At 42.9% G+C, this 22538-nt stretch overlaps 1 protein-coding gene across 1 annotated transcript in view; it reads left to right on the top strand.

Annotated features, from left to right (window-relative positions):
- Positions 1-15212: 15212 nt before the first annotated feature.
- Positions 15213-22538, top strand: part of jcada (junctional cadherin 5 associated a) — a 44172-nt gene continuing 36846 nt past the window's right edge. The window contains exon 1 of the mRNA XM_033638926.2: positions 15213-15284. The gene's annotated coding sequence lies outside the window, so the exon portion shown is untranslated. The remainder of the gene's footprint in view (positions 15285-22538) is intronic.

Genomic DNA, 22538 nt, shown 5'->3' with positions numbered 1-22538 from the left:
AACAAAAGTGGGACTTTTGTAACAAGACTTAAGGACTTGTTTAGCCGTGTTTGTATGATAAAATTAAATCTTTTGTAAATATCCTTTAGGATATTTCTAGCCCTGTTTGTAGCAACAAAAATGAGTCTTTTTAAACTAAAGTTCTGGACATGTCCAGCCATATTTGTAATGACAGAAGGAGATCTTTTGTAATGAGACTTTGGGGCATGTCCAGCTGTGTTTGGAATATCAAAATCAATTTTTTTCAAGAAGAATTCAGGACATTTCCAGCCGTGTTTGTAGCAACAAAAGCAGGTCTTTTAATTTGATGCTTTTGATGCTTCAGGTTATTTTCAGCTGTGTCTGTAGCAACAAAGGTGGGACTTTTTTCAATGACATTTCAGGACATTTCCAGCCATTTTGTAGCGACAAAAGCAGGTCTTTTTAAATGAAAGTTCTGGACATGTCCAGTCATATTTGTAGCGACAAAAGGAGGTCTTTTGTAACAAGACTTTGAGACATGTGCTGTTGTGTTTGCAGTGACAAAAGCAAGTATTTTTTTCACAAGAGTTTGTGACATTTCCAGCCATGTGTGTAGCAACAAAAGTGGGACTTTTGTAACAAGACTTCAGGACATGTCCAGCTGTGTTTGTAGTGACAAAAGGAGGTCTTTTGTAAATATCCTTTGGGATATTTCCAGCCCTGTTTGAAGCAACAAGAGCAGGTATTTTCTAAAGAGAGTTCTGGACATGTCCAGCCATATTTGTAGTGGCAAAAGGTGATATTTTGTAATGAGACTTTGGGACATTTCCAGCTGTGTTTGTAGCCACAAAAGTGGGTCTTTTGTAACAAGACTTCGGGATGTGTCCAGCCATATTTGTGGTGGCAAAAGAAGGTCTGTTGATTTGATGCTTTTGATGCTTCAGGTTATTTTCAGCCATGTTTGTAGCAACAAAAGTGAGACTTCTTGCAGTGACATATCAGGACATTTCCAGCCATTTTGTAGCAACAAAAGTGAGACTTCTTGCAGTGACATATCAGGACATTTCCAGCCATTTTGTAGCGACAAAAGCAGGTCTTTTTAAATGAAAGTTCTGGACCTGTCCAGTCATATTTGTAGCGACAACAGGAGGTCTTTTATAACAAGACTTTGAGACATGTGCTGTTGTGTTTGCAGCGACAAAAGCAAGTGTTTTTTTCACGAGAGTTTGTGACATTTTCAGCCATGTGTGTAGCAACAAAAGTGGGACTTTTGTAACAAGACTTAAGGACTTGTTCAGCCGTGTTTGCAGCGACAAAAGCAAGTATTTTTTTCACGAGAGTTTGTGACATTTCCAGTCGTGTGTAGCAACAAAAATGGTACTTTTGTAACAAGACTTAAGGACTTGTTCAGCCGTGTTTGTAGTGACAAAGGGAAGTCTTTTTAAACTAAAGTTCTGGACATGTTCAGCCATATTTGTAGTGACAGAAGGAGATCTTTTGTATTGAGACTTTGGGACATGTCCAGCTGTGTTTGGAATATCAAAATCAATTTTTTTCAAGAAGAATTCAGGACATTTCCAGCTGTGTTTGTAGCGGCAAAAGTGGGTCTTTTGTAACAAGACTTCGGGACGTGTCCAGCCATATTTGTAGTGGCAAAAGCAGGTCTTGTGATTTGATGCTTTTGGTGCTTCGGGTTATTTTCAGCTGTGTCTGTAGCAACAAAGGTGGGACTTTTTTTAATGACATTTCATGACAGTTCCAGCCATTTTGTAGCGACAAAAGGAGGTCTTCTTAAATGAAAGTTCAGGATATGTCCAGTCACGTTTGTAGCGACAAAAGGTCTTTAAAGCCAAAACATGATCTTTCTCTCTACATAACTGCTACATATAAAACGTAAAAATGTTGGATTGTAGAAATGTACAATGCCAACATTTATTTTAGCTGTTGGGTGGACTGTCTTGTACAATGAGAGCAGTGAAAGTAAACCACAGTGGTTATGCTGCAGGTTGTAAACTATAACAAGGTTAAAAACACTAATACACAGTTGTGTTTAAGGGAACGATTTGAGAGAGTTGATTGATAACTCTGTCTTTGTCACCAGGATCAAGCCTTTCACATTCCCCACAGTCATTGGTTTCATTGGTTATATAAACCATTAGTTTAGTGCAGCTTTAAATGTATTTTTGGTGAAAATCAGCAAAAGCCTAAAACAATGGGCTTTGCACATATATTACATCAGACACAGCTGGAGCTACTTCTGGCCTCCTTTCATATCATATTTTAACATTTACTAATACATCTGATAGACTAGAACTATATCATTGAAGGTAACTTCCCATATACCACTAGAACTGATACAAATTTAGATGCTCTCCCTTTTAAGAGAATGTTTTTGACTTTTATTTTGCAGCATGGTTTAAACTAGCATTGTTATGTTTTCAGTATAAAATAGATTAGCTGGCTGTGTGCTCATTCTCCGTCAAACCTAGTGTGTTTGTTTTTTACATTAAACATGAAACAATGGACTGATAAAAGTAAATGAATCTGACTTGGAGTCTGTTGGCTTGATGATACTAGCAACAAAAAAGCATTGCATGAAACATTAAACCGTTTCCCTAAAAGGGAAATTTTGTCAATCTGCTCACCTTTAACATTAAAATGTTGATTTAGACAGTAGCAAATACACAAACGGATCGACACGAGTGGCCGAGCAGACCCAGGAGAAATGTTAGGATTTAGTGAAAGCATGTGGTTTGGGGAGAGAGGGACTTTAACTCTCAAATATCTCTGGACACTGCGAAAACTAACATAACCCAAATCAGAAATGGAGTCTTTAGGCACCCAGGCTCACTGAACCGTACCATCCATCTTGCCATGTGGCGACCATCCAGAATCTGGCTCGTGACCCGTTTCAAGGCCCGGACCGAAGTCGAAGGAGTACTCTGCCGTGAGCGATGAGGAGCGAGCCATGGTTGTTGTTTTTGGAGTCCAGAGTTACCCACTGTGAACTTCGCTGGTTCAGTCCAGACTGGGCCTGCTGATCCATGCTCTGGCTTTCTCACCAGATCCTCAGCGCGCTGCTCCGCTCGCCTGCCTGCTGGGCTTCCTGTGCTCGGGAAAGAGAGTTAGAGCGGGAGGCGGGTGGCAGGCAGCCAGGAGCCAGGAGCATGTGTGAGCAATCTGTAGAGCCAGACCAGTGGAGGAGGGTGTGTGTGTGTGTGTGTGTGTGTGTGTGTGTGTGGAGGCTGGGGCTGCTGTGTGTTTGCGAGAGTGGGTCGGGGTTGCCATACCTGCTCTGTGTAATCACATCTTAATCATACCTTTTCATGTCACTCTGCATTTAGCCGCATGCAGTCCTCCAGTAGACAGTTTGTGATGAGAGGTTTCAGTTGGAGGTGCAGTCTGCTGCCAGCTGAGGTCTGAAACCTGAGTCAGTTTATTTTAATCTTATCTGCACTGGAAAAAGATTCTCCCGGAAATCTCATTTGAATTCCATGTAGAGCACAAAATGTACAAAAGGCGGATTTCTCTGCGGAGGACCTGTTTGTTTCCGTAATGCCCAGATTAGAGTGTGCTATTGCGCAAGCACGCAAACCAGTGACCCTGATCCCTCAGGGTCCATCCCCATCACCGCCACCCCTGAGGCCTGGAGAGCCTCTGAGCCCTGACCCATGAAAGTGATCGCCCAGCCCTCTGAGATTAACCCCTGACCTCTACCTTCACTAATATTTGACCATCGTCCAACCCCCACTGAGAGACAACAGAGCCCCATTCAGATGAGAGACTCTCCGACTGCTCGTTAGACAGGCAGACACTCAGAGCGGTGTGGGCTCACGTTCAGGCCAGACCAAACACTTCAGATTGCTACCCTGAGACGCACTTTACAGTTTACTCCAGCATGCACAAGCTGCAGCGTTTGAGACATGACTGTTTGTCCCAGAGCAATTTATTAGTATAATTTCCTCTCCACCTCTGGGACGGCAAACTCCCTTCATTTCACTTCATTTTAACTTAGCGGAGCCTGACCCCCCCCCCCCCCCCCCCCCCCCCCACCAAATAACGAGCACCATTAAGGCCTGTTAGGCACCGGCACGCTGTTTACGGAAATGCTTTTTTCCTCATGTGGGTGCTGGCTGTAGCGTATGCTTGTCAACTTGGACTTGGCACTTCGCTTGAACTCCTGAAGTCAGTCTGTATGTGAGTAATGTGTGGAGGTGTATTCCAAGAGAGCTGATTACTGCATCAGCCCAAAACAACACGCTCCCTCCTCCGACCTACATGGTAGCCTATTAAACTGACATGACAAATGGAATGTCTTCGCTCTACAAACAATCAGCATGTGGGTGTAAACTTAAAAGCTCGTGCTATAATTATGACGGATGCCTTTTGGTACTGTACGTCTTTGGTGTTTCTGTCAGTGTAGCGCTCAAAGGCAAAAACTGCTTATTGATGGAATCAAGCCGTCTTGAAGTCTTGTATTTATAGTGTGTTATCAGGTTTGTTTTGGAGCGCTATCACAAAGACGTGCTATCGGTTTTTCCCATGCTGATATCTCTTGGAATGTGGATCGCCACTGGCTGGGTTCCCACAGAGAGGGGATGGGTGTGTCTCCTGCCAGAGACACTGTCCAGAGCGAGCGAGGACACTGCAGAAATCACAGTTTGCCTGGAAATCAAGAAGTAGCACTGACGTGTAGACGTAGAGACTGACTCCGCTGAGGGTGTGAGGTGAAGATGGGGGAGGTGGAGAGGACTCACTGCTGAAAGGAATGAATCTTGTTTAATATATTGATTTACATGATGGAAAAATCACCAATTTGTGATCAGTGAATTCCATAAAAAAACATTCAATATTTGAAATTCGTAAGTTTCCAGGATTGTAGGAATACTGATGTCCCAGCTACAGGCAACAATCCCCCCACCCAAGACCACTAAACTAATTCAACTGTTTAAACATCATTCTTGGTAAATGTTAGTTTATTTTTAAAGTTCTAGTGTGCAGGATTTTGTGGCATCTGGCAGCGAGATTGCAGATTGCAACCGACTGAAACTTCTCCTGTGTGCAAAGCTGTTGGAGAATTAAGGTGGCCGATGTGAAAATGTGAAAGGCCCTATCTAGAGCCTGTGTTTGAGGTGTCCACTCTGGAAGCAGCTAACGAGTAGGCAATCTCGCTTCCTTCCTTCTTATCGCTGTTGAGTTACATCTGTTCCTTAACTCTTTTCCATGACCTCGATGGAAAACGTTATGAGTTGAGGTGAGGTGAGGTGTGTGTGGGAAAGAAAGGCTGCTAAAAGACATAGAGTGTGCTTGTTATTGGTTACTGTTATTGCCACTTGTTAGGGGTCTGTGCTTTGAAAGCTATTTTCCAATCTGTTTCTCCACTCTGTGATGTTCCTCAGATGCAACCTGCTGCCATGCTCTAGAAAGCTGGCACAAAACACGACACAAAAGTAGCACCCAGCACATGACGTCCCATTTTCCTGGTGGTTAAAGACGCAGGCTAAGTGTTTCCATCTTCGTAATTAGCTTGCTGCTTTGTAGTCCCGCCACCAGACAATCACAGATCTCCGCGTTCTGATAGTCTGGGGACACTCCTTTCTAAAGTGTGTTTAACACACCGGCGAAAACGGCCGGCAACAAAGCAACGCCTGTTGCATTTTTGAAAAGGACACGCCTTCTCGGAAATGTGCGCTCCCCCTTTTCTCGTCCACAAGGAAACAAACACACAGAGAGCTTGAAAATGGATGCCGAGAGATTAAACTCTGTTTTATCAAACATGTGCTCATCCGTGAAGAAAATATTTTTTTCGGGGGGGGGGGGTTGAGGGAGAACAGGCTCTGATTGGAGGGAGAGCTAACCACGCCCACTTAGGAGACAGGAAGAGTAACCGTTTTCTTAACATTGGATAAGCCTACAGTGGGGTATCTCCTTTATCCAATATCTCTGGTAACGTTAATGTTCCGAGGCAGTGTTTCGATCCCTGCTTCGGCACGCCCACAATCACGTGACTACCGGGAGTGAGGCCTCGTTACAGGCAGTCCTGGTCCCAATGGTCTTCCACTTAGATGCAGTTCTGACACACAGCCAGCAGATGTCACTCTTCTGACTGTATGCTTCGAAATGCTTCGAAGCAGTGTGTCATTCTTGAAGCAGGTGTGTCAAAGTGGTTCAATGCTTCATGAAGCTTCGATTTCACCATCACTACATATATAGAGTGCCAAAGTCACGCCCCTTCCGGTAGAGCTCATGGGACCTTAGATCGGAAAAAATATGAATGGCAGTGAATGGGGAGAGCAATATTAGCTTTTGTTCCCGTTTGAGTTGCGACATGAAATCCAAATATGTTGTTAATGAATTTAAAACATAAATTTTAAGGTCAAGGAAGTCATACTTTGTGGTAAAACTGTTGAGATATAAGCTTTTTAATTAGAAAGACTCAAGAGTACACAGGAGGAGGTCGCGTATGTGACATCATAGCTTTCGCTCGCTTCCTGCAGCTTGGCCTCCCCGCTGAAATTCCACTGTTTTATGATTAATTGATTTATGATTGAAGATGTCTGTGTGTTTTGTGCCAGGTTGCAGTCACTCCAAGCTGCTGGAAGCGGGCGAAAGCTATGACGTCACATATGTGAGCGCCTCCTGTGTAGTCTTTCTAATTACGTTTTTTCAAAAGCTTATATCTCAACAGTTTTACCACAAAGTATGACTTTCTTGACCTTAAAATATATGTTTTAAATTCATTAACGACATATTTGGATTTCATGTCACAACTCAAACGGGACCAAAAGATAATATTTTTCTCCTCATTCACTGCCATTCATATTTTTTCTGATCTAAGGTCCCATGAGCTTCACCGGAAGGGGCGTGACTTCGGCACTCTATATATATATATATATATATATATAGCTAAAAGCTCTGCTGGTTTTCTACCTGGAAGTATTTGTAAACATCAAGGCGATTCCCTCTATAGTCCGGCTGGACGGATGAGTCATGGCCTTGTAAAAGACAAACATCCACTAACTTTGTCGGCGTTTTCTGCGAGCGCGGCTGAGCCATTTTGTACCATTACACGTGTTTCTAGTGGGACTATGTTTACAAGCACAAGAGTTCAGCGAGCCACCGAAGGACCGCCCTGTGGATTTACTAGGCTATTGGTTCTGCAACGTAGGGAGTTTTTTTAAACTCTGAAATTGTATCCGCCCATCTAAACACAAAATCAGGGAGAAAGACATCAGTCTTTAGTTAAGCAAAGCGTCTAAAGACTGACTTGTGAGTCTAGCTGCTTTGTGGCGTGCCTGAGCAGCTCAATGATTACGAAAAGGAGTTGTATTTCATGTCAGTTCTGACGTGATAACAAAAGTAACGTTGTAACAAGTCGTTTGGTTTTGGGATACTTTCATAACCGAAATTTTATTATTAATTAGTTACACAACTTGTTACTGGAAAAGGTAATATCATTACAATAACACGTTACTGCCCAACACTGTGGGCAGGTAGCATGCTGGGTACATTTGCTGTCTTTAGCTGGAAACAGGGTCGATAAGCGCAGTGAGACTAAACCAAAACGCTTAAGTTGCACGCCTTAAAACCAAAACAATGAGCTGAAAGACGCTAGAACTGTCCGTACAGCTCAAAGGAAATGTAGGTTTGTCACTATAGCCCCTTTTTCCACCAACATTTCCAGGAAGTTTTATTTCCAGGAATTTATTTACCTGGGTGTGGTTTGCGTTTCCACCGCACCTCAAAGCTCCGGAAAATGTATTCAGATTACCGTGATGACGTAGATGATTCGGTGTGTGCCCTGTATTTGCCTCTGCGAGCTTAATGGCTGGTAACATGGTAACATTAGTGCTGCTACAGAAATAAGGGGCGTTTTGTCTCAGCCAGTAGCTAAGTTTAAAAGTATTTTAAGATAAGTGTCAAACTAAGTTAGTCTACATACAGACAGCTGTCATTTGAGCTTATTAGTAACAATTCACTATCAGCCCAACTAGCGTGCTGTCCTTGTGTAAGACATAACGTTAGTGTCAGTGGATGAGAGACTGTGGACGGAGCATATTGAATATTACTGTCTACATTTTCACATGTATTGATAAATTACTGGCTTCTTACTCACAAAGGGTTAATGTCACTTACAGTAACGAGTGTAGCTGCCGTTGACTCGAGTCATTTTCGAGTTATCTTCACTTCGTTTCCACCGCGGCAGCTCGGCTGTTCACCGGTTATCGTGTCGCGTAGATGTTTGTGTGGAGGCGTGTGGAGGAGATCAGCGCCGGCACAGAGCGCAGAGGAGAACCGATGCCGTTAGCACTTACCAAAACTATGGTCTTTGATAATTTAGCCTCGGGGCTAATTTAGTACTGGGTTTCAGTACCCATCCTTTATCAAAACACAAACAAAGTGGAGCTTGAAATGAAATAAAGTTTGCATCCACACTGGCATGAAAGTGCGGAACGCTGCAAGTGTGTGTTCCACCAATCAGCGTTCGTCAGCACACAGCCCCGCCCCTCAAGAATTCCGGGGAATCTGAAAAGTCCTACCCCCCTACTAGGTACTTTTTTCAGGGAAAGTTTGGGGTTGAGGGAAAGTTTTTTTCCCCGGGTAATTTCGGTGGAAACACGCTGAGGTTTTTCAAAATCCCGGGTAAATGATTAAAGTTCCTGCGGTGGAAAAGGGGCTAATGAGTGATGTCTTATATGGAACAAACATTTGTTTTTCTGTTGTTAAAAAAACATGATTAGTGCAGCTTTAAATTGTAAAATGTAATGTAAGATACATCAAAATATCCATAAAAAAACAGAGTGTGACACTGTGAGGAGATGATTCTTCCAGGTGAAAGCTGAAACAACAGTACAACATGTGTTGTGCATTGAATTCTAGTTTAGCCCACAGCTGGTTGAGAAAGTGGGATCTCTGCCTCTTCTACAACAGATTTCTCCCTTTACGATTACCGAACTCTGGTGTTAAACTGTGACTTAACAAACAGGAACTTGGTCTTTGATTAATCTATATTTGGCTAATGAGAATAAAACCACAGAACAGCATGGGCCCAGACATGGATGTGACATCACCGACAGCTGTTTGTGATAGCACCAGAGTGTTTAATGAATGGTTTTTCTTTGAGTCCACTTGTTAACCTGCAGGTGTCCACGCATTCATCACTGCTCCACATAAACTGAGCCAAATTATCCTCCAGAAAGCAGCACGATCAAAAAATCTTCCTCCCTGCCGACCTCTACACCAGTCCACTTGGATCAATATTTTCATAGTTGTCTTTTACCTTGTCTCATTTCCACAGACATCAGCAAGGTTGATGTGGCCGGATGGTAAAACCCTGTAATACCCACTCACTGGGGAAGGGTGGGGAGGCGGGAGAAAACGACCACTAAACGGGCCCTCCAAAGGGCCTCTCTACGTTGGTGGTCCTCCCTGCCTCAGATTTTATGGCACAGTCTAGTCAGTGCTCTTGGCTCTTTCTTGGATAGCAAAAGGGGCAAGAAGAAGTGGAATGCTGTAATGTATAGCATGTGGGGAAGCACCCTGATGTGTATGGAGGTCTATTCTGTTAAACAATGGTGGCACTGGAGCCTATTGTAAAGCAGGCACTGACACAGGGCCAGCTGCTGTGAGAGGACTCTGAAATTATGGACAAGATGAGGAGGAATAAATGTTGCTAATGCTGAGGCAGATAGTGAGGCTGTTTTAATTATTAGTCACATTCCACATTATCGCATCGCCCTGGGGCTACAGTGTCGAGGCTCCACGGCCGCCTCGTGTCCCTGACTCCCACCACTGTCCCTGAGCTGCAGCTGGACTGCAGATAACTGCTGTTTACAGAGGAAGAGGGAGGTGGAGGTGGCTGGTTGGATAGTTGGTTGCTGGCTTTAGATCACAGGTTGTGTGCATACAAACCTCAGAGCGAAACAGGCCGTGCCAGACAGCACCAGATTTGCCCTGCAACATTAACAGGCTCTTAATCTGCGCTGCTCCATTCATGCTTTCACCAGCTCACACGCCACTGCATCCGTGACTGACTGTCATTTTTACAGAGTCCAACATTTTATCTTTGATCCCCATAAACTGCATTGTATTTTTCTAATTTTAGGGAACCAGTTTCTTCTTAATGTGTGCGAAGTATGTCGGTTTTGTCATCTGTACTATTGTGTCTATATTAAACTGTACCCAACAGTGTAGATACCACACCCAACTATGATGTCATGGTGTACTGACACACCCTGCTGTGTAGCTCTGTGCTAAAAGCAGTGCAGGAGGGCCACATCAGTGGGGTCGTGTTGTTTAAGGTCCCAGTGAGACAAAAGGTTTTCTGACTCAACAGTTCTGGGGAGCTCCCCTGAGAACTACATGCTGTCTAAGGCTTTTTTTTTTGTTTGTATTTGCACTGGCAATAGGAACGCTGAAATGATGTAAGCCGGCCTACGCCTATTTCACTTTGACAAGTCAAAATCGTGATGTATTTCCCCACTCGCATATATTCTCAGTAAAGTCTGAACTCCACTGTTGGTCCATACGTCCGTGTTTTCTTCCATTTCAAGCTGTTGTTTGTGGTTTTTTGTGATGTCTGTTGTTTACACGACTAACAGGTTTAAAAAATGGCGGTTGCCAGTGCTGCATTGGCTCATGTTTGACCAGTTACTGTACACTTACATATATCAAAGTTCCTCTTGTGCTGGGAGAGAGCCTGCTCTGAAGTAGGCGTTCGAAGAAATTCTATCGTTCGTAGTTCTTCTGGTGCAGACACAATGAAAAGTGAAGCTCTTACAACTATGAAGAAGTTGCTCAGGTCCAAAAACCTCTAAAGTAATGTGATCCAGGAACTCCAGTTTTTCCAGAAATTAATGGTAGTGGCTAGATGGTAATTCTAGATTTGCAAATCTCTTGTGAGCTGCTTCAAAATAGTCTTGCCTCATTGATTTAAGTTGTGACAATGCTTAAGGTTAAGGTTTAGGCACAAAAGCACTCAGAGTTAGGTAAAGTTCATGGTTTGTTGTAAAAAGATCACTTGAAACATGAAGTTTCACAGGTGTTTTCACAAATTTGGGGTTGCGATTTATTTAGATATGACTCGGATTGATGTATTTAAAGGCTTACTAGACACCAGAAACTGTAGCTATAAGTAAAACTCAAACTCTGCAAAGCAATCACAGTGAAAACTATTTTGTCTTCTGTCATACCGAAATATAACGTTCACATTATGAAGTGATCTACCAAGAATGTGTGCTCACATGTATCAGCAAAAACTTAGCAAGGTTCAAGCTCTCTGCGTTGGCATCCTGCTGTGAACGCTACCTTACTTACTACTGTTTTTAAATTGAATGCCACTAGCAGAAAAAATGCTTGCTGCACCTTTTTACAGTTGCCAGGCAACCACCCCATCACCTCCTTTCCCTAACCTTCCCATGTAATCAATCCACCGTTATTTGTTTTATTTATTTCACAGTAATCAGTGTGTAGTTCCTGACATGTTGAGGCAGAGGGTACTGTCTGTAGCTCTGGTTGAGGGTGAGAGGCTGTCAGCAGATAAACAGAGATCTGTGTGGGTACATGAGACCCTAAAAAAGAGGCTGGATCATGGGGAGTACCACCAGTTGGTCCAGGAGCTTCTCCTCCGTGATGGACGTTTCCAGGCGTATTTTAGGATGACTCAGGGGCAGTTTCACAACCTGCTGTCTATCGTCGCGCCGTATAGCTCTGTGTATCCAGCAACCACTACCACCAGTTTCTCCTCCACTGTTTACCAACTGTAAACTTGTTGTCGTGACCACCACAGAAGGCCCGCCTCTCAAATCATCTGATTAGACAATGGGAAAAAAGTGGAGGTGACGTTTTTTCAACTTCAGGAGTTCAGAGCGCTCCGGCAAAAACGCCAGGCGCCTAGAGCACAGAAACACAAGGTGTGTAGCGACACAAAAACAGTGAGTAAAAAGCTTCATTCTCATTAAAAATAATTACAAAAAGCCGCCTCCAGCTGCTGAAACACTTTGTGTGTGATCGGGGCCTCCGTCAACACAGCCAACCTCCACCATGGTACATTATGTAATCACGGTGTGTGTCTGTTGCAGAACAATACATGTTAGGAATGACTTGATTCTTAGACGTTCCCCCTATAGAGAAGATGAACTGATTAGATTCTGGAGCACCTAGATACATACATTTGCATACTAATGAAAACACCACATCCCTTTAATGCTTTAAGATCCATTTATATTAATAGCGGTCATGTGAAGTGTGTTGACTTGGACATATGTGCTAATTATTGTATTAATGTGCTGAATTAATGACCCCTGGCGTTACAGGTTGTGTTTAATATATCACAGTGGTTAAAGCGAGGATGGCAGCTCAAGTGCTTCTACATTATATTGTAAAGCTGAATAGGCATATTTTAACACAAATTTCTTGCCTCCTAATTAATTTGTGCATAGATTACACCTTAAAGAGCTGAAAGTGAGGAGTTCAGCTTGAGGTGGGAGCAGTTTGGGCAGCAGTTATTCACTACAGCTACATCTGTATTCAGCAGCTTTGGCCTTATAGCTCAGAGTAAACTCTGGAAGAATGATTCAGCGGTGATGCACTGTGTTTGACCCTGCACGCTGCTTCCAGTCTGCTCCGATGGACTCACAGTGAACTGGGCAATTGCTGATAATGTTCGTGAATGACTTGCTGGAAGTCAGTGGAACGTGTTGAGCGATGTGTGTGCATGCAGCTGCGTCGTAGGAGGTCTGCACATTGTTGATTGGTAGCAGACCTAATCGGGCGGGGCGCGCAGCACAATGGAGCATCCAGATTTAGTCCCCGAGTTTCCTGCTGTCCCCTGTCACGTTGTTTACATGTACACAAACTGCTGGAGAGGAGCAGTCGGCCAGATGCATTAATTATAAATCTCACACCCTCCCCGGCTCCGTCCCACAGTGTGCAGCGCTGGAGCAAAAATAATGAGGCACGGACGGGCCCTGGAGAGTTGCGGATTGAGCCTTTAACTTCATCCTTGAGCGACTCCTCGCCGCAGACCTCCAGCGTTGCGCAGAACGGCACGGAGAGCTTAGATTCCTCTCCGGATCAACATGCTGAACAACAACAAACGCTTTCAGTCCTCTTGGCTCAACTTCTGCGCTCCGTCTTTACCTCTCAAGAGCGCTCGCATTGGAACTCAGCAAAAACAACACTGTGTCATATTTCCCTCTCCCAAAGTGATTTAATGTTCAATTGAGCTTGAAAAAGGCCAGTGGTTTTGTTTTGATACACTCAGGACACACCTCTCCCACTTCCACATGCTCTACCTCCCTGTTTCTTTCTGACTATTTGGTAACTTTATATTTTACACTCCAGTCATGGTCTGCTATTTACTTGAAATATAAAAGAAAATATAATAGTAGGATAGTATAAAAAGAACTGACTAGTACGTACTAAGTTATGTACATGGAAATCTACCAGAAGTATAGATGGTAATAAAATCTAGGTATCAGCGTAGTACCCCTGAGAAAAGGAGAATAAGTACTAAAGCCCCTGTTTCACTTTTGGTATGGTACCTTTGGAACCAACAGTAACCCTTCAGACAACCTAGACCCTAGCGTTCATATAATCCAGGTGAAATCAGTATATATTTTTAAACGCTTCAAGATCCACTCATTACTAAAAGTGTCGCAGTGAAATTTAAGGTGTGCTGATGGGTTAATGTTGTCAATTTATACATTGAGTAACATTACAAGTTAACGTTCCACCTTAAAAGTCACCGGCAGTCGGCCCAGTGAATGAAGTTATTGTTTCTCAGACTCCAGCTGCTGTGAGAGGCAGCAAAACATCCTTTCATTGTATAGTTACAGTTTCCTAATAAAACTCTCCACAGTATGAACAGTGGTTACATGAGCCTCAAAACCAGCCACAACTCAGCCCTGAGCAGAGTGACCGTCCTCTACTGACCAATCAGACTGCAGTGTTCACAGCTCCACCTTTTAGCACCAGATCTGTGTGCTAGGTACCCCAACAGAGGGGGGACCAAACATGGGGACGGTACAGAATGGTTCCATTGGTACCATCCACAACTTTTCACAGTGGAAAAAAGTGTAACGAACTGAACTGTACCGTACCGCTTGGTGGAAACAGGGCTGAAGTTATCACGTAGTGCCTGTACATAAAATCATACCAGGAAAATAAATGGTAACAGAATATTGGTACTTAATACCTAGATTGTGTTATCATCAAGTTTCATAGGTTTTTATGTATTTACTAAGTAATAACTTAATATTTACTATCAGGTTCTTTGGGTTCTTTCTTAATGACCATATTTTTAACACGTAGTATACTATGTTCCCCTTTGTTGACTTGGTAACAACTTAGTCCTTATCCTTTTCTTAAGGGTACTATATTAGATTTCATTACTGTCTACACCAATCCACCAAAATATTAAAACCACTGACAGGTGAAGTGAATAACACTGATCATCTTGTTATGATGCCATGTTCTGTTGGGAAACCTTCGGTCCAGGCATTCATTTGGATGCCATTTGGCACAATTGACAGACATAACCCACCCAAACACCTTTGCAGACCAAGTATACCCCTCATGGCTGTTCAAGAACGGCAGGAGCAACATGACAAAGAGCTCAAGGCGTCGTCCTGGCCTGCAGATTGCCCAAATCCTGATCTTATTGAGCATCTGTTGCATGTGGCAGTAGCCCAGAAGTCCTGTGTCCATGCCTCACTAGGTCAGAGGCCCCAGTGTGAATTGGACTTGGCTAGGACATGTCGAGGCATGTTCACAGGATCTCTGGGGGTGTCCTGGGGTGTGACACCAGGGCGTTGGTGACAGATCCTTTGTGGGTTGTGAAGTGGGGTACTGTCATGTCCCGCGGATGCTAGATGAGATTAAGATCTGGGAAATTTAGAGGCCAGGTCGATGCGTTGAGCTCTTTGTCACGTTACTCTGGCCATTCCTACGCAGTTTTTGGCATGGCACATTGTCATGTGTGGGTGGGTGGTGCATGTCAAATGGCATCCACCTGAATGCCAGGACCCAAGGTTTCCCTGATCCGTGTAGTTTCCTGGTGGGTTTCCAAACTTACTAAGCAATGCTTACTATTTACTATTGTACTTAATAGCCAGTTCTTTTGGTACTTTCCAAATAGCTATAGTTTGGTACCATCTAGTTTCCTAGTCAATACCAGGTAATTAGTGGACTGTGAAATAAAGGGCTACACTTATTTATTCGCCTTCAATTTTATTTCTCTCTCTTCAGGTCAGTTCCTCTCAGGTTTGCCAAGAACATTTGCCAAGAACTCCTGATAATATCCCTCGGAGCAGGACACACAGGTAAGCCTTTTTAAGTGCAATGGGATTTATGTAACATTATCAGAAGTGCTTCTCATGCCATCGGCTCCTGCTCCTCTCCTACAACCCATCCATTAAAATAAAGTAAGAAGTAAGTAAGAAATATGAGTTTTGCCTTGTTTCCTGCATACAGTAAGAGTAAAGTTTTCTTTGCTATTGGCAAAAGCCAGAGAGTATGTGGAACAGCTGGGTGTAGGAATGGGTGCAGATAGGCTGACACTATAATTAGTCACTGGAAGGGTTCAGTGGAAAGCTAACAGTGGCTGCTGTGAGTCCTCAGGGTGGAGGAAGAGAGTTCCTTATCCCTGAGCAACATGTCAAGAGAGGGAGGGAACCTGCTGAGGAATCCCAACCATGTCTGCACTGTGTGTGTGTGTGTGTACTCTCCATCAACTGCTGTCGCTCATCCATCTCTCACGCCTGTTGGCCCCCACTGAGCGAATCATACTGCTAATGTCTCTTCTGGGAAGGATGGATGTCGTTCAGTATGTTTGTGTGCATGCTGAAGTGTGTGAGTGAGCGATAATGGAGACTCAGTGGCGTGCACTTCAAACTAAATCATAACTTTTGCATACATACCATACCATCTGTACAAAGCCACCGGCACCAAAAGGTTTGCAGGTTTTAGTTGAATAAACATGTTATCGTCACCCTCAGCTATTTTGGAATTCCGTTTTAGTTTTGATAGGAAAGACTTTACAGACGTGCTGCGATCCTGTGGTTTTGGTCAGTTTCAATGTTCCCTTTCTGCCTCTTGTTAACTGAACCACTGCTCTGCTCACCCACTGAACAATGAATAAGGAGAGGCCCAGTGTAGCAGACTAGATGGAGAGGTTTTCTCAGAGGATATAAGCTGTGCAGCAGACACAAGTGGGTTTTTTTTGTCCTCTCTCCAGCCTTAGTGACTCCAGTGAAAGCTAAGTGGAGACCCTGTTTGTGGCTCCAGATGTGAGTTATCTCATCCCACGTCAGTGGCCCAGCATGCACATCATCACCCCCCTGCTGGGGTGTTTGTGGGGGGAGGAAAGTGAACTGGGGGTTGATGGGTAGAGATGGGTGCCTGGTACTGGTCAGGGCAGGACTTGCGTCATCCTCCCAACACACAGATCACCACATAAAGGGGTTGATTAACTAAAATAACAAATGAATAAACATATAGAAATTGCTTCCTTGTGATGATACCTGGCCTTACAAATAGTTTTGTTGAGGTTCATCTGTTGCTGAGATTTTTGCCTCAATCCGAACAGTAAGCCACACTGAAGAGTTTTGTTCCAGTACAGAAAGTACAAAAAAACAAATTCAAATGAAAAAACAGCTTAAAAATTCAGCCCTTGAACATAAGCCATGTGATACCACTTCATAATACTTTGCATACTTGCTAAGCAGTTCGCTCTTTATGCCTAGACAAGGACCATAATAAAAAGTAAGATCAAGCTTTATTTTTCAGTTTTTGCTGGCCTTTAAAGTGCCTATAATCAACTTTTATGTACATGTTACGAAAACAATTTGCCAGTAAGTGTGTTTCCTTACAACGTTTGCACATTTTGAAATTATGCACAAAAACTTAAAGAAAAAAATGACAATTCACAAAAAAAGTTGAACTAGCACAAAAAGGTTTTTATGTTACACTGAGGTGGAAAAGTCGATGTATCGGGGGAGAAAAAATGCAACAAAGTGCAATGGAAACTGACTTAGGGTGCTTTCACACCTGCCCTGTTTGGTTTGGTTCAATCAGACTCAAGTTTGTTTTCCCCCTCAGTGCGGCTCATTTGTGTAGGTGTGAACACAGCAATCACACTCAGGTGTGCACCAAAACAACCAGACCAAGACCTTCTTGAAGAGGTGGTCTCAGTCCGGTTCCAAATGAACTCTGGTGCAGTTGGTTTGTGGTGAGAAGGTGTTCCGACCTGGATGTGAAGCAACTGCAGTCACATGACACATTGTTTGGGTTAAACATGAGCATGTTACAGTCCTGGAGGATTATTAATGTGCACCTCCTCCTGTACTGCCTTAATATGCACATTCAGCACATCCAATGCATCAAAACATTGTTTTCTAGTTGGAGCCGCGCCTCGTTTTCAAACTGTATGGTTTGACTAAAATGAACAATGACAGCAATATAGTCCACGATGAGCAGCGCTAAAATCAACCTGCGTAGTTGTCCCTCCATTGTGACATTAGAAAGTGTCACATTTATCTTGCAAGTGTACTCTTCTTCAATGTTTGCTTTACTTCCTGGATTTTTCCCACATGGAAATTCTGACCAATCAAGAGCAGTTTTCTCATGCAGTGTTTGATCTGGTGTAGATGCTGCCATGAGAACACGAACCAACTCTAGGCAATTATACAACTTTGTGACAAAATTAGTCCCTGATTCAGACCAAACGAGACGACTCTAAGTCTGAGAGCAACCTAAGAGAAAAAATTGTAATGTTTATGAAGCGTGTGACTTTAACATCCACTGAAGGCATGAAAAACAGGTAGATGAAAGCATCAGATCTGTGTGGGTTCCCAAATGAGTCAAACAGAAAGCCAAACTGATTTAAAATCACAGTGACATTTGTAACAACACAAATGACTACAAATCCAACCTTCGAACATAACCTTGCCCAGTACCACTCAGTAACACTCAACATGCTTCGTCAGTGCTGTGTATCATGTGGCTCCAGCTGTATGTCTATATAAGGATTAAAAAAATGTTTTCTCCTCTCACATTTGATGCATTTTCCAGCCTTTACCAAGAACACAATTTCCCACAAGCCCAAGACCTTTGGGGGTTTTATCCCACCACCTCTTCAGAGGAGGCAAGTCCAGACATGCCTGTAACAACAGCAGGACAGAGAGGACTTTACAGTTTAGAGGTTGAAATAACACTTACAGAGTTAGAAAGATGACACTGGAGGATATAGTGGCATATGTGGATATCACAGATAAGAGATAAACCAACAGTTATGATGATATAGTCTGCAGGGTATGCTAGTAAAACCTGTTGGAGCTAATGCTAATACATTAACTGTTCTTTAATTTTGCAAGTCATTTTCTGCAAGTGCTATATTAGTTACACATCTGTCTTAGAATATGGAGTGTTTCAGACAGATGAAAGTAGACGTAGAACAGCAGCCAGCCTGAGTGATACCAGGGCTTCAACTGTCTAAGTTAAAGAAGACGAATGTAGCCTAATAGAGTGGTGCAGGAATTAGTCCTAAAACCTGAAACAACACTTTAAGCACTACTGATTTCCTCATCTTGAAGTTAGTGGGTTAATGGATTTTTGGTTGATGCCTGAAATAAGGTCTGTGGTTAACACAAGCTTAAGAGACTTTCACGTTTTGTTCTACGACATAAAATACATCAGTAAAAACTCGGGATGAGCGAGTACACCATTATCTGTATCTGTTTCTGTATCTGTTTCACCATCTAAATTATCTGTATGTGCATCTGTACTTGGAATGGGCGGAGGTTGGACTGAAAGTGGGTGTGTCCTAATCTGAAGTGGTTATTTTAAGCCTGAAATTGATACTGGTTGGTCAGAAGTTGCTATATTTATTATTTAGCAGAAAACTATTCTTATACAACAATCTCAGAATTGAACTACAGGTCATTTTTGATCAAAAGAGCAAGAGATTGAACACAGGTACCCAAATGAGGATGTCCCCACATCAGGAGTACAGATTTTGACACATTTACTCATGTCATACTCGTATTCATATAAAGTACGTTATCTGTAGCTGATACTCATTTAATCTGAGTATTTGTCTCAACCCTAGTAAACACTCCAATCTTAAATTTTGCATTTCTTAAAATTGGTGGTTGCTAACAAGTGGATAAATGAGACGACAGGATGTTATCAAGCCGAAAACGGCTTTACAGCCTTGTTGTGTTGTGTTGGTGACGTTGAAGTCATGCGACTGTGATGCAGACTAGTTCGTTTATAGCCTGACATTAGCATTCACGCTTCAAAATAAGTAGTAACAGTAGTGTTTATTTGTGAAGATTGTCTTGCTGAATAAAATGTGTAAGTATCATAACCTTCTTGAAAGGAAGGCAACCCAGGCACTCCAAAAAAAAATATAGAAAAACGCCTTTATTGTCGAGGCTAAGTCATTAAAAGAGCTAACATGTTTCGACCACTGCAGGTCTCCGTCAGGGCCTGGATTGCTTTCCTGTGGATCCTGTTGTTTCCCGTTCTCCACGAGCACCCGACACAAGATTTCGATCGTCCTTTGTAGTCGTCACTCTCTTTTTCTAGGTTTTTGGACCGTGCTGTGGGAATTGCCCAGTGACTCGGTACATGCGCCGCTCTTTTTTATATTCATTTGAGCGTATGTATCTCACTGTTCTACTTATGCAATGAGCTACTTCTCTTACTCTCACGGGGAAGGAAGGAAGAGTCTTGTTCTGGACTCTCTTTTACACTGAGGACTATGTTCCCCATACAGAGACAAGAAAGGCACAATGAGTGACATGAACTCTTGGAGAAGGACATGAATTTTTGTTTGCCACAGAGTTTATTTTCTGCAGTAATTCAGAATCCAGTGGTAAAATCCTACTGACTTTTTGTTGAGGGAACCAGGGCGATGTTAACTTTCATGTTCTCCTACAAAAAAAATCATCCCTGCACCACTCTAGTTGGCTTGTACTAGTTTAATCATTGACAAATTTCTTTTCATTCTCCAGAAACAATGTGTCAGATACTCTGGAACACACAAACAATTTCTTCAGGCACTACGTCTATAGTGGTTTCAGTGAAAACTGTTGACTGTGTGTTCTGTGGAGTCACCAGTGACACATTTTCTGGAAATTTATTTTTTAAAGAAAATAGTGAAAAAAAAGAGAGTAACAAAGCAAAAGTTTCTGTGGCCAGACACCACAAGAATTAAGCAAGAAAAAACACTTTCTTTGTAATGTGGGTGAACAAGCCCTTTAAAACCTCTCAGCCTGTCACCTTTATATCATCAGCCACTTATCCCTGAAATAATGCTCTTTCTCTGCATTGTCAGACTGGTAATTAGGCTAGCTGTGGTGTAATTACACATTACTGCTAACTTATAAAACTTTCTGCAGATTGGAAACACTGGGCTGTCTACACGATAAGGCTGTATTTTCCCTCTGGCACTCTTCCATCCTCCTTCCCTCTCTTTTCCATGTCTGGCTCACTGGGCTGTCTGTGTGTCTGCTGCACTCTAGTCAGATCCCATGAGAAACCCAGGACAGCCTATATTGCTCCGACTGTGTGTGTGTGTGTGTGTGTGTGTGTGTTACTGGGATTGTGTGTTTTACCATATGACAGCCCAGTGATACTTTGAGGGGCACGGAGTGCAAACAACACACTGGGATGGCAAAATACACACAGAGTGACTCACTTAGTTGTCTTCCAAGTCTGGCAAGCATTTCCTGAAAGAGTGATCCATGTGAGTGCACATATTCCGAGTAGATCTGTCATCCAAATGATATGTGTGGGGAAATGAATTAAACCTAATGATTTTTGAAGGACTGTTTTGTGCAATGGGATTTAGTATCCTGGCTGCAGACAGTTAATGCGAATTGGATCATCATGACTCTGCTATTACCCCCCGATATTTCATCTGTAAAAGCGCAGAGGACGACAGCCATCAGTCACACTGACTTTCTCATGCGGCGTCCCTCTGCAAAGTGTACTGATGTCATCTCTGGCATGAGCAGCCCTGATGTGAACATATCAAATTAGCCATGATGTCCGCATGAAAGCACTTATCTGTGTGACTCATATACCAAACAGAGGTCAAATATCTCGCCCATGGGTACCTCATGCACTGCCTTCACGGAGCATCTATATCTTATCTAATTCAGATAATGAGAGACATACTTCTGCATTCAAACAATGTGACGTGTCTCAGAGAGCAGCAGGCCGGTGCCCTGTGCTCTCTCAGCTCTGTGGGGGTTACAGGTTTGAGCCGACGTGTTTATCCTGTTGTGCCTTTGAGCACCAAATTGTTGAGCCTCAACAAAAAGCTTAAACGTAATTAAACCGAGGAGTTTCCTCCAAGTGGGGTCTGTAGTGACCTTGCGGGCTCCTCTCAGGCTGGCAACAGCAGAATCAGGAGTGGATTCATTTCATTTACCAGTTAGCGTGAGGAGAGAATGGGTGTATCATTACTTCATTGGTTCCCTTCCTACCAATTATTCCACCACTTTTAAACAAGCAGCTTAAAGCAGATTAAATGAAATCTTAGTGAAGCAAAGAGGAGAGGCTGATGAGGTCCGCAGCCAGATGGCTCACTATTTTGCAGTCCTTGGCTAAATATCTGAGATCCACTGAAACAAGCAATTAACTACAAGGATTGTATTGATGCAAACTGCTTCCTCAGTGCACTGCAGCCTCTTTTTTTCCCAAGCCATGCTCAAAGGTCCGTCCATTAACAGAGAGCTGCTTGATGGAATTTCTCAAGACAAATAAACATTGTAGTGAATGTTTAAATAAAAAACACTACTGCTGATACAGTACAGTGCGTTCTTGACTTTCTCCACCCAAAGAAGCAGAAATTGGGCAAGAGTCCAGTTAAGCTACAAGTCATTCACTTTATTTTTTCAGCTAGAAAATACCTCTCATCACTCTTTATTACTGTGACATCAACCCATTTGTCCATTACTTTCAGATTCAACTTGCAAACTAATTTTTCACAGACACTTGATTGCAGCACGAGGTGTTGGTAAGAGGTGTGTCCTCTGCATTTAGCCTGTCACAGCTGGTGGTGTCTTGGCTATTTTAACAAGTAGAGCTAATAAACTGAATCGGCCAATATATGAGATGATTATTTCAGACATATCAGTATCAGCATGTATGTTGGCCAAAGTGGCATGACACTGCTGTACAGAAATTCCAAAGATATGTTTGTGGTTTAACTTCTGTGAGACCAGGAGTTAAATTACACAGTGGTGGCACATATTGTGTTGAAATGACGTGCCAATGGAAAGTCCGTTAGGATTGTTTGTTGTGGTGGTCACCCAGCACATTCTCATCCCAAGTTGTCACATGTTGCTGCTTTGTCAGTGGCCTTTCACGTCTACATATTACGTACTAGGTATGTTAACGTTCCAGGATGTGCTACCCATGGTGGGATGTCAACGAAAGCACATAGTTAGGTTTAGGCAACAAAAGCATTTCAATCAGGAGAGACAGAAGACTGAAGTAAAGATAATATTTAATACAGAATATCAATCAATCAATCAATCAATCAATCTTTTTATTTAGACTCC

This window comes from Epinephelus lanceolatus, chromosome 20, assembly GCF_041903045.1.
Source record: "Epinephelus lanceolatus isolate andai-2023 chromosome 20, ASM4190304v1, whole genome shotgun sequence".
NCBI classification, from domain to species: domain Eukaryota; kingdom Metazoa; phylum Chordata; class Actinopteri; order Perciformes; family Serranidae; genus Epinephelus; species Epinephelus lanceolatus.
Note: the sequence above shows the minus strand (reverse complement) of the source record. Positions and strands in the feature narration are given on the sequence as shown.